Source organism: Eptesicus fuscus, chromosome 7 (genome assembly GCF_027574615.1).
Source record: "Eptesicus fuscus isolate TK198812 chromosome 7, DD_ASM_mEF_20220401, whole genome shotgun sequence".
NCBI classification, from domain to species: domain Eukaryota; kingdom Metazoa; phylum Chordata; class Mammalia; order Chiroptera; family Vespertilionidae; genus Eptesicus; species Eptesicus fuscus.
This window is the reverse complement of record NC_072479.1, coordinates 449,465-462,769: the sequence shown is the minus strand read 5'-3', so window position 1 is coordinate 462,769 and position 13,305 is coordinate 449,465. Positions and strand designations below refer to the sequence as shown.

Here is a 13,305-nt window from a genome sequence, read left to right as displayed (position 1 = left end):
TTCTTTCTCCTGTCCCACAAACACCTCCTAGTAGACTCTGCTCTTATAGGATAACAAGTTTCTCTTAGTCAGGTTTCTATCACTAGCATTTAGCAGAATGACAGACCTACAACAAACATTCAAGTCTTTATAAATAAACTAAAATTTTGGTTTATGAGTGATAGATCCTCCCTTCCCCCAACTGATGGACTGAGTATGATGTAAACTCCACCTGCAGCCCGAACATTCCTGAACACCTTATATGGACTGTACATTGAAGTATCAATCAGCACCTGCCAAATACCCTAAGCCCCTGATTCCTAAGTCCCTAGGTGCCTAATCATGTGCCTTACATGAAACCACCAATCAGCGTGTGCTGAGTGCCCTAAGTAAGCCCCATCCCCTCCTACCCTCCCCTCAAAAGGCGCTTTCACCCCGGCATGCCCTCCCTTTTTCCCTCTGGAAGGGAGCCGGCAGGGTCTTCTCTCCAATAAAGCCTGTGTCCTGGTCCCTGGTCTCCGGCCTCTGTTTCATCTTTCAATGAGCATATACTTTCACTGTTCAAGTTAAGTTGTATCTTTAAAAAGCAGTAGAAACACTTGTGGGTTCAATATTTTATTTGAAAAATCATATGTTAGCTAGGTTGCTAACTTCCAATCCTCCACTGTATTAATTCCTTGAGAAAGAAGCAATAAATAACTACCAGAATCCCCATCTGTTCCCTGCCTGAGAAGGAACACATCTCCTTAAACCAAAGGGCTACCTGTAACTAAGAAAAGTCTCATATCAGAATATGTAATAAATGTGTACAAACCAACTAGGAAAAAAACAGACACTAAATGAAAAATGGGCAAAAGACTTGACTAAGTACTTTACAAAATAAGACAGAGAAAGAGGGGTGAGGATATAATTACCTCCCAGACCAAGATAAAAGAAATGAAATGAGGCATAAAGGCCAAGCACCACATGAGCACTTCACTATCGGTCAGTATGATGGAAGGTCTGGCCACGTGGTGTCAGAGCAGGGTGGAGGGCAGTTTGCTGAGAGCACAGCTACTTTCTCAGGTGATGGAAGAGTACAAAAGAAGAATACAAAAGCAGTAACCTTAGTAAGTTGTTAAAAATCTGGTCTGAAGGTTGAGACAGAACACCCCCCTGGCAAAAACAGGGTATTAAGCATTAGGAGAGAATGTGGCATGCAGACATATTTGAGCTGGTCACATCTGAGGTTGTTTTCCTTGGGGTCCCCTCTGTCTGCCCCAGGAGTTTAGGGACTCTCTCCAGCTTTACTCAGAGCAGTTCCTTTTGCATCTGCTTTATAGTCTGGGAGGCCAAGGAAGATTTCATTTTCCATGATTTGGGAAATATTTCTTTCTTTTAAAAAAAAATTTTTTTAATTGAGTTCAGAAAGAAGAGAGGGGGAGAAAGAAACATCAATAATGAGAATTATTGATTGGCTGCTTCCTGCACAACCCCTAATGGGGATCAAGCCCACAATCCGGGCCTGTGCCCTGACTGGGAATCGAACCCTGATCTCTGGTTCACGGATCAACGCTCAACCACTGAGCCACACCAGTTGGACTAGGATCGCTACTTTTTTAAAACAGGAAAAGGGCAAATGAGACAGCTTGCAGATCATATTAGAATAGCTGGCACAGCTTGCTTTTTGACCCTCTGCTCTGCAGCTGGTATGCCTCCTGTGTGAAACAGTGACCCAGGCTGTGCATTTACTGTACAAAGATGACCTGTGGGAGTTTCTTCCATTAAGTGTGAGGAGAGTTGCTCTGTCAGTGGGACACATCTCTGCTTAAACATATACAAAAGATCTCTCACGAAAAACCTCTGTGAGAAGACCTACCACCACCCCGGAATGTCGTACGTAGCACCTCACAGTGAATATTCTCAATGTCATACAAGTATGCACACTTGCACACACACATATCCCCCAAATTACCAGGGAACACACATCCAAAATCACTAAGTTCCTTTTACCTATAGTAAAAGCCTATATTTTGCAGTAATGTTTGCTTGTTTCTTCCTTTTAACGAGGGTTGACATATTTTCTCTTCTCTCTGCGCTTGGTAATCACAGGAGGACCATACCTGACTGAGAGCAGTCAGCAGGTTCTCCTAAGCTGCCTATATTTAGCAGCTGGTTCCTCCTATCCTGTTCCTCGGGAATGCTCCTCCCTCTGTTCTGCAGCAAACTATGCTAGTGAGGACACAGAACCCTAACACCAAGCAGGACGGTGGGGCTGAGAGCCCTGAGATTGCCTCTCTACTCTTTAGACTTCAGAGTATGGACTGAAGAGCTTGGAGTAAAAGTGGGAGGGAAGAAATTTTTTAAATTTCAAAGAAAGCAGGAGTGTGACTTCAGAAGAGAAATACTATACGTAAATTGTTATCCATCTAAGTTCAGTGCAAAGCTGCTGTGCCACAAGACGGGGCTGGCATACCCTCTCCCCTTTGTTCTCTCGGGCAAGCCCATGGCAAACTGCGCACATTCACTCTGCAGCCGGTATCCCTGCAGTGAAGGCGGAACCAGCCAAGGCAGCCACTCAACCTGAGGAACCAAAGCCGCCCACCAGCACAACCATGACTCCAATGAGTTGGTCCAGCGTTCTCTTTTTACTAAGCAAGTAAGTCAGAGAAAAGAGATCCTTTTAAGAAAACAGGAAAACATTAGGATACATGCCTTACTCTAAACTCCAAGATGTGGCCCTCCTTTCATTAAACCTCACAGTATTATATACAGGCAGCTGTTATAGAATTACCAACGTGTACTGAAAAGTGGATTGTTAAATCTGATTTCTCATTGACTTGGCATTGTAAAATTTTAAGTATTGAATTTTTAAAATGTTAACATGATTTATAACAAGCTTCCGGTATAGAGGATGAAATAGATGCAATGCATAACAGGAGGCATTCCCTCTATTTTATTTAAAATCAAGAGCACAGAAAATGATGGTCCAGCTGGTGAACATAATGATTTTCATCTTCAAAGAGCTTGACATTAATTTTTAAATTCATCCACAGAGTCCATGCCTCCCACCCAATACATCATGAGATCAATAGCAACAGGTGAAACACAACCTGTCAGCACTGACACAGGACACTCACGCTGAGGTCTCAGGCGCTCAAGCCTTTGCTCCGACAAAGTAAATGCACAACAGCTCACAGGTCCCCAGCTGACCGACCCAACGTCTGTACCACCCACCCACCTTCCCTTCTGCTGCCTGCCATTACAGAAAAAAATCGTTTTTACAATTTGGCAAGTCCCTTCACCCCCTCCCTGTCCAGAGGAAGTGCAAGAGCTTGGGGAAGGAAAAAAATGTATTGTGTCTTTTGATACTTTTCCTTGTCCTTTTAGCAGGACACTTATTTAGTTCAGATTCCGTCTTTCAATAGTCTGTTTTATACATTTATTTGTAGAAGCATAAATACTGGGTGGGATGGGTAGAGACAGAATGGCGCAGTGCTCCAAGGCAGGGCATAGCAAGGCAGTGTTTTCCCTCCGTCCAGCTCCTGCTCCATACACATCCTCACAGGTCCATCAAACTCCATTCTGACAGCAGGCACTCCTCCTCCACGAGATGGGTATTCTTGGGAAAACAGACACAGATAGGAACCTTGCTTATGGCCCATCCTGGAAATCATAAAACAATACAGGGGGAGGAGGGGAGCAGATGTAACCTGACTCTTAGAAAAAATTTTCTCTATTTTGTCCCTTTTATAAAACATAAAGTATCTCAAAGATTAGCAAGAATCCAATTAAAGTAATTTTAAATTCTAGTTATTATTGAGTCCCTAAATACATTCATTTTGTACCATCTAGCTACCATTCACCAAGCACTTATGTTATATGCTTTATCTACATTATCTCATTTTATCTTCAGCACTGTAAGAGTAACCACAGAACCAGCTCAAATTGGTCCTATCATGTTTCTAACAAGACCCAGGACCAACGTTTAAACCTTGAGTTCAGCACTTAGAGTAACACATGATCACCACTTCTAAGTAATACTTGTGAGCCCTTAACTGCTCCCTGCCATGGAACCAAAGGACCTGGACGTGAACAGAACCCACAGTAAACACTGGAACCCTTTTAGAAGCAAAGGGTCCAGTGCCAAAAGATCTGGTGTTGAAACCCTTAAATCTTGCCCTGAGCTCTGGGCAGAGGAGACAGATTTGGGCTTTGCCTCCTCTCTCCTTGCTAGTTGACCTAACAATAAAACCTCTTTTCATTTCTCAAAGGCCAGTGCAATAGTATTCATTTCTGCACATGTCAAACAGTGAACCCTGGCTCGGTAACATTATGTTACCCCAATTTTAGAGATCAGATAAATAAATTAAGGTTAGGAGAGGATAATCAAATTTTCTCAGGTCACACACAGATAGTAAGTGATGGAGCTGGGAAAATTTATCTAAGGGTTGGCTAGCTCCAATGACTATGCCCCTTACATCAACATTGCCTCACTTGGTAAATTAAAATTTATTGTGTCCTTTCATACTTTTTCTTGTTCTTTCAGCAGTAAATTTTTATGAGCATGCATGTCACACTTCTCATACAATTCCCTACATGCTCTGACAAATTTTTTAATAAATGGTGACTCCCAGTCAATCTACAAATATTAATTAGTGCCTATTCTGTGCCAAAGTTGGGTCAGGTACTACAATGAGATTAAAAAGAGAAGAATTTGGTCTGGCTAGTGTTGCTCAGTGGTTGAGTGTCAACCCAGGAACTAAGAGGTCACTGGTTCGATTCCCAGTCAGGGCACATGGCTAGGTAGCAGGCTCTACCCCCAGAAGGGGGCATGCAGGAGGGGTAAGAGTTTCTCTCTCATCGATGTTTCTACCTCTCTATTCCTCTCCCTTCCTCTCTCTCTAAAAATCAATAAAATAAAAAAGCATATTTTTTAAAAAGAAGAATTTGTAAAGGGGAGGAAGAAATAATGAAACAGTTAATCCTATATAATAAAGAAGTAATATGCAAATTGACCATCACTCCAACACACAAGATGGCCACCACAAGATGGCCGGCAAGGGAGAGCAGTTGGGGGCGATCAGGCCAGCAGAGGAGGGCAGTTAGGGGTGACCGGGCCAGCAGAGGATGGCAGTTCGGGGGGGACCAGGCTGGCAGGGGAGGGGAGTTGGGGGGACCAGGCCAGCAGGGGAGGGCAGTTAGGGGCAAACGGGCTGGCAGGGGAGCAGTTAGGCATCGATCAGGTTGGCAGGCAGAAGTGGTTAGGAGCAATCAGGCAGGTAGGCAGGTGAGCAGTTGGGAGCCAGCAGTCCTGGATTGTGAGAGGGATGTCTGACTGCCCTCGAGGGGTCCCAGATTGGAGAGGGTGCAGGCTGGGCTGAGGGACACACACACACACACACACACACACACACACACACACACCGTTCACGAATTTCGTGCACCAGGCCTCTAGTTAATAATAAAAGGTGATAAATAAATACAACATGAGACCTATAAGCAAATGCTTCTCCATACGCACAAATCACCAAATCGCTGAGGTATCCTGTTCCCATGTGGATTCAGTATGTCTGGATGGTGCCTGAGAAGCTACATTTCTAACAAGCTCCTAGGCAATGCCTATGCTGATCAACAAGGAGCTAAAGTCATTCAAAGGATTGCCTGAGCCAATCAGAAACAGAGCCCTAGAGAAAGAACTGAGTAGATTAGAGAAGTTTGGGTGAAGTGTCAGGAAGGAAAAAAAAATATTTTAGAAAGGGGGGGGGGGGGGAATCAGGCAAAGGTGAAACACAAACACACCAATCATTCAGGGTATAGTTATCTATTTTTAAAATGTTAAAATATTCCTAAACTGTATCAAACCTTGATTGCCAGGAATTACAGAATTGTTTAATTCTCTTTGAAGAGTCCCGAGAGTAAGAGCTTCTTACTGACTGGCATGAGAATAAGTTTGAAGTAAGGAATAACCTGAGTTTGTTGATCAAACAAAGGGTAACACCCAGGTGAATGAACATCTTTCAGAAGGCAGCACCAACTGCTTGGCTACTTGGGTAACACTCAGATGTTTAATGCCTTGAACTTTGGCACACACTCAGCTACTAGACAAAGAATGTTTCATGAGACATTTTTAAGTACTTACCATACCATAATGAACAGGAAAGGAAATCTTACTGTCAGCTCCACCCTATGCTGGCCTCCTTACACAGGTCTCCCAGGAGAAGGGCCAGAATAGTGGTCTCTCCGACTGTGCCATCGGGCGATGTGGCCCAACTTCCTGGCTGGGTCACTTCCTCTGCTGTTTCAGACGAAGTGGCACTGATGTTCTCAGTAAGTTCCTCAGCAAACAGAAATGAATGCCCAGAAGCAAGAAAAAGCTACCTTGATGACCCCATAGCTTGCACACTGTGTCTGTTTTGAAGAGGCAGGGTGGTATGGCATAACTGTAGTCAGAATTAGGAACAGGAATCTGAATCAGAGCTCTGTCATTTAATAAGTTAGATAACCTCTCTAAATCCATTTACACATTTACAAAATGGAAATTACAATCCAAACTCTTATCTACCTTACTATTGTGGATCACATTCGATAGTGTGTGAAAATGCTTCATAAGATGTAAAGTACTGTAAAAACACAATTCTTTACTCCTAAAGGGACTGGAAAAATAAGAGAGGCCCTTTATGACACTCTTTCTTTCATGTCAATACTCCATTGTATATATCTAGAATTTATTATCCCTTTTGTGAAAGGAAAAACTCAAAGCACCAAAAAGAAACTGTGGACTTATTTAAGGTCAAATATGACTTTTGAGGAATGAAATGACTGCTAAAGTATGCCATGAAGTCAAACATTTTTCTGTTATGAGATAGTAAGAGAGGAATCTACTAATTCACTTCTAGAGAATCAATATGTTAACATACTGTGAAGGTGCCCAGCAAGAGTCAGATCACTCAGAACTCCACTCACATTATCTGACATGAAACAAACGTGGAAGTGACCTGAAGGATGGGAATAAGATTCCTGCACTGACTCAACAGCTCATTAGACCATCCAACCTTGGATATAACACCTGTTTGGGCAAGGCTGCAGACTCCATTTCTGTAAAAAAGACAGGATTGGACTAGCTAAGTGATTTAATGTTTTGTTAGTATCCATCCCAACATCTAGAACAGGTGAAGGGTGTTCTGACTGAAATACAGGTAGGTGGACCCCAGCCTTCCCAGTACCCCATTTACCTTTCTCCAGACCCTTTCCACAATCTTGTTTTCATTTTCAGAGGCACCACCAAAGAAATTCCAGTGTCCAGATTATAAATCTCTGCAGTAAATGATCAGTTCTGACATGCAAAGGCAGCATAGCATGCCTCCTCCTTAAATCTTCCACCACATTACACTCTCCCAGCCTTTTACAATTTGCTACAATTCTGGAGGTGAGGAGACAGAACTAAACCACCACTGATTTCCTGACATCACTCTCACCCACCTCAAAAACAACTTCTCAGAGTGGAAGGTAGGGAGAATAAGCAAAAGAACTCCACACAAGCCAGGAGTATCCTTCCCTGGGAAAGAAGGGAAGTGGTTTGATAGGTGAGGCCAGATCCCAGGTATGGGTGAGCTCCCAAGACCCCCAGGCCTCCCATAAAGTGCTCTATCTTACCTACCCCATGACCAGTTATGATGGTTTGGGGAGTGAGGGTAGGAAGTGTATTAAGAATCAATATTCCAATATCCAACAAACAAGAAACCCCTCTTCTTTAAAAATAATTTTTTGAGAGAGGGAGAGAAAGAAACACCAATGTGTGAGAGAAAAACATAGATCTACAACCTCCTGTACGCCCCCTACTGGGGAATCAAGCCTGCAACTCGGGCATGTACCCTGACCAGGGAAGGAACCAACAACCTTTCATTGCGCAGGACCATGCCCAACAAACTGAGCCACACTAGCCAGGGCAAGAAACCCCTCATTTTAGTCTTTGAGAAAAAAAAGAGTCATTAAAGAAATATCCTGGGAAAGAAGTATAATCCTATATAATAAAGAGGTATGACCATCACTCCAACACACAAGATGGCCGCCCCCATGTGGTCAAAGATGGCCACCACAAGATGGCCAAGCAAGGGAAGGCAGTTGGGAGGGACCAGGCCTGCAAGGGAGGGCAGTTGGGGGGGACCAAGCCTGCAGGGGAGGGCAGTTAGGGGTGACCAGGCCGGCAGAGGAGGGAAGTTGGGGGCAATCAGGCCGGCAGGGGAGCAGTTAGGCGTCGATCAGGCTGGCAGGGGAGTGGTTAGGGGATGATCAGGCTGGCAGGCAGAAGCGGTTAGGGGCAATCAGGCAGGCAGGGAGGCAGGCGAGCGGTTGGGAGCCAGCAGTCCTGGATTGTGAGAGGGATGTCCCAGATTGGAGAGGGTGCAGGCTGGGCTGAGGGACACACACACATACACACACCCCCACACACCCCCGTGCACAAATATCGTGCACCGGGCCTCTAGTATTTATATAAAATATAGGGCTAGAAAGATGTAATACATACACTGAGTGGCCAGATTATTATGATCTCTGAACGCATAATAATCTGGCCACTCAGTGTGTGTGTGTGTGTGTACATTAGAGGCCCGGTGCATGAATTCGTGCATGGGTAGGGTCTGGTCAGCCTGGCCAGGGGGAGGAGACATGGGCGGTTGGCCGGCCTGCCTGCTGGTCGAGGGGACAATTTGCATATTAGCCTTTTATTATATAGGACTAGAGGCCCAGTGCACAAAATTTGTGCAAGAGGGGGTGTCCCTCAGTCCAGCCTGCAACCTCTCCAATCTGGGACCCCTTGAGGGATGTCCGAGTGCCCATTTCCGGGATCGGGCCTAAATGGGCAGGCCAACATCCCTCTCACAATCCAGGACTGCTGGCTCCCAATCACTCACCTGCCTCTGCCTGATTACCCCTAACCACTTCTGCCTGCCAGCCTGATTAACCCCTAACCACTCTCCCTGCCAGCCTGATCAACGCCTAACTGCTCCCTGGAAGGCCCGATTGCCCCTAACTGCCCTCCCCTGCCAGTCTGGTTTCCCTTAACTGTCCTTCCCTGCAGGCCTGGTCCTGCCCCCAACTTCCCTCCCCTGCTCTCCTGGTCCCCGCCAACTGACCTTCCCTGCAGGCCTGGTCCTCCGCAACTTTCCTCCACTGCAGGCCTGGTCCCCCCACAACTGCCCTCCCCTGCAGGCCTGGGTCCCCTCCCAACTGCCCTCCCTTGCTGGCCTGGTCACCCCCAACTGCCCTCCTCTGCCGGCCTAGTCAACCCCCAACTGCCCTCCTCTGTTGGCCTGGTAACCCCTAACTGCCCACAACTGCCCTCCCCTGCAGGCCATCTTGTGGCGGCCATCTTGTGTCCACATGGGGGCATCCATCTTGTGTCTTGTAGTGACAGTCAATTTGCATATTACTCTTTTATTAGATAGGATATACACTGAGTGGCCAGATTATTATGCGTTTAGAGATCATAATAATCTGGCCACTCATTGTATAGTAAACTGATTGTGAAAGAAAGTGGAAAATTACCCTTTGCTATAATATAAGCTCCATGAAGGTAAGGATTTTTAACTGTGTGGCTCACTGCTATTATCTCCAGCAGAAGAATGCTTAGTGGGCATTAAAATACTTGTTGAATGAATAAAATAATGAGGGAGAAGCAGATTTCTGATATGGGTAAGGGCATAGGTTTGAGTCAAACAGAATTAGAGTCAAATCCTGGTTTTGCTACTAATTAGCTGTGTGACTTTAATCAAGTCACTCAGCCTCTCTGAAACTCAATACCCACAGCATAGTACTTTATTAAGAATCCTATATAATAAAAGACTAATATGCAAATCGACTGAATGGTGGAATGACCCGTTGCTATGTCGCACACTGACCACCAGGGGGCAGATGCTCAATGCAGGAGCTGCCCCTGGTGGTCTGTGCACTCCCCAGGGAGAGCACCACTCAGCCAAAAGCCAGACTCATGGCTGGCAAGTATAGTGGTGGTGGCGGGCGCCTCTCCTGCCTCCACAGCAGCACTAAGGTGTTCGACTGATGACTTAGGCCTGCTCCCTGTCAGTGGGACATCCCCCAAGGGCTCCTGGACTGCGAGAAGGCACAGGCCAGGCTGAGAGAACTCCCCCAAGTGCACGAATGTCATGCACCAGGCCTCTAGTTAACTGATAATGCATTTAGCCACTAAGAATGCCTAACACCAAGTAAGTGTTCAATAAATGGTGGCTAGCCTGACCAATGTGGCTCAATGGTTGAGCGTCAACCTATGAACCAGGACATCAAGGTCCAATTCCTGGTCAGGGCACATGCCCGGGTTGTGGGCTTGATCTTCAGTAGTGGTTATGCAGAAGGCAACTGATCAATGATTCTCTCTCATCATTGATGGTTTCTATCTCTCCCTCTCCCTTCTGCTCTTAAATCAATAAAAATATATTTTAAAACATTTTTAAATTATGGCTATTAGTTGTAATCATCCTCTTTTTCCATCTCACTCCTCAAAACCCCCTGGTTTGTTTCAGCTAGAAAAGAAAGGTAGGCACCTGAAAGACTCAAAGGTTCAGACTGGGAATGACAGTTCCATTCTGACCCTAACTTAACCTAAACCACAGGTGTGTCTGCCCCACCCCAAACACTCTATGACTTTGTTCCTGTGAAATCCATGCCCTCGCATCCCCCATTCTATACAGGGAAACTTCCTTCTGTTCCACTTAGGAGAGGATGTGAATATCAGTACAGTGAGGAATTAGCAGTGACTGTTCACCCAAGGCAGACCCAGCACTGGAATAAGCTGTGTGCAGCTGTGCACGTATAGAAAGACTCCCAGCTGAGAACCATTTAAACCTGAGAGCTAAGACAGTTTCCTATCCTCACACACTTATTCTCACCTACCCTCACCCCTCAATACACTAACCTAATTCTTACAAATTCACACTTTCTTGTGCTGCTCCTGAGAGCGACGTTTTCTAAGATGCACTCCACATTTCTCTTGACAGCTTGCTCCATTTGTGCATCTCCATGTGTCAGTGACAATGTCCTGGACAACTTCCAGCCAGGGTGGGAGGTAGAAACATTTCTCATTCCTGAAAAGTCCCAAGCTGATATCAGAGAGCTGCTGAGGATTCAAACTGAAGAAGATCCGAGAGGTATCTAACTGACTCACTGAGCTGAGTATTGGATCCAGGTTTCCTAAGGACATGGGTCCAGAGAATTTAAAATTTTCATAATTTTTAGTCATAAACTAAATCTTGGTCCATAAACAGTGCTTGTGAATGTATATGTGCACAAGGGAAGAAAATGAACATCTCTTAGGAGATGCAGCCACAGAAGAGAAGCTGCAGAGGGGCCATAAACATACACTTCAGCTTCTCATACTTACTGTATTTTCCAGAGTATAAGAAGACTTTTTAACCCAGGAAAATCTTCTCAAAAGCCGGGGGTCGTCTTATACGCCGGGTGTCATCTTATAGGGCGGGTATATCCCAAACTCTGTATTTTAACTGGAAAAGTTGGGGGTTGTCTTATACACCCAGTCGTCTTATATGCCGGAAAATACGGTAAGTCTGCACTGGCTCAATCCATCATGTTCAGAGATGCTGTGTGCTCATCCAATGCCCACTCCTCTGAGGCATCCTGCTATGAGAAGCCAAACATCAAGATCACAACTTCTAAAAAAAACACCCAGGATTCAAAGAGGGGAAGGGGAGGAAGGGATCAGAGACATAAGAACAGCAATCTCCCAGGTATGCCCAGGCCTGTATTGCCACTGCTGCTAAGATATCACCCACAGAAATACATGCACTCTCTCACTCACTAGAATTCCAATAAACTCCTGCAATTAGATTATTATTTAGTTCAAAGGAGAGATGCAAGAATAGCCAGAAAGTATCTGGAAAAAGGGTGCAGGCCAGGGTGAGGGACCCCACCGGTGCACTAATCCATGCACCAGGCCTCTAGTCTTAATACATAAAAACCCAGGATCCGTAACATCCAAAATGACCAAAGGCTCAACAAACCGGAAGTCAGTGCTGGGTTGCCGTGGCGACCTAGCACTGACTGCCACAGCTGTGGGTGCCCCAACCCAGCACTGACTGCCTAGGGCAGTGGTTCTCAACCTTCCTAATGCCGTGACCCTTTAATACAGTTCCTCATGTTGAGGTGACCCCCAACCATAAAATTATTTTTGTTGCTACTTCGTAACTGTAATTTTGCTACTGTTATGAATTGTAATGTAAATATCTGATATGCAGGATGTCTTAGGCAACCCCTGTGAAAGGGTCATTCGACCCGCAAAGGGGTCGCAACCCACAGGTTGAGAACAGCTGCCCTTGGGGGCTGTGGATCAGGCCCGGAGAGAGGCCTGGAGAGAGAAGCAGGGTCTGATCCGCAGCCTCTGTGGCAACTGTTGATCAGCACTTGCCTCTCTCTTTCACTCCGGGCCTGGCCAGCAGCTGTGCCTCTCTTTCTCTCGGGCCTCTGCTGAGGCTCCTGATCAGCCCTGCCTCTCTGGTCAGGCCCAGAGATGGGTAATGGGAAATATTTAGTTTCATATCATCTCCCGGTGATAGGCCCAGAGATGCTGACTGGCATAGAAACCGACCAATCAGAACCAAATCTGGGTGAAGTGTGAGGAGCCAATGGCTGCCTAGGAGGTGGAGCTTTTGATGCTGACTGGCATAGAAACTGACCAATCAATCAGAACCTAATCTGGGTGAACTGAGAAGGCAGAACCTAAGGTGGGGGCTGAGGAGGGATTTTAAGGGCAACAGCTGTTTGGTGTAAGGTGTAAGAAAGCAGTTCAACTTTTTAATGACCGGTTTGGCAGTATAGTGCATATATCGGTCCAAATATAGGGATTATGTATTTTTGTCTGCCAAGAGCATCTCCTCCTGATGAAAAAGGCTCCCCCACCCCCATTTATGCAATCCTATCCTATATAATCTATCTATACTACTAAAATGGTAATATGCTAATTAGATTGGGTTGACCAGCCATCTTACGGACGTCTGACTTCCTTCCGGACAAAGCCATGATGGTGGGGGCCGAGGCAGAGGCCATTAGGGGCGATCGGACCCTAATGGCAGGGAAGGGTAGTTTGGGGCAAGATCAGGCCGACAGGGGAGGGCAGTTGGGGGCAACATCAGGCCAGCAGGGGAGGGCAGTTAGGGACGATCAGGCAGGCAGGCAAAGAGGTTAGGGGCGATGAGGCAGGCAGGCAGGCAGGCAGAAGCAGTTAGGGACGATCAGGCAGGCAGGCAGGTGAGCAGTTAGGTGGTCCCAGATTGCGAGAGGGATGTCCGATTGGAGAGGGTGCAGGCTGGGCTGAGGGGA

General features: G+C 45.9%; 1 protein-coding gene and 1 long non-coding RNA gene across 4 annotated transcripts in view; one reads left to right on the top strand and one right to left on the bottom strand.

Moving 5' to 3' along the window:
• The window catches only part of MICAL3 (microtubule associated monooxygenase, calponin and LIM domain containing 3), a 278,633-nt gene that overhangs the window by 201,228 nt on the left and 64,100 nt on the right, over nucleotides 1-13,305 (bottom strand). The window lies entirely within an intron of this gene.
• Nucleotides 1-13,305, top strand: part of LOC129149741 (uncharacterized) — a 41,614-nt gene that overhangs the window by 26,822 nt on the left and 1,487 nt on the right. The window contains exon 2 of the long non-coding RNA XR_008556557.1: nucleotides 10,971-11,120. This is a non-coding gene — a long non-coding RNA (uncharacterized LOC129149741). The remainder of the gene's footprint in view (nucleotides 1-10,970; nucleotides 11,121-13,305) is intronic.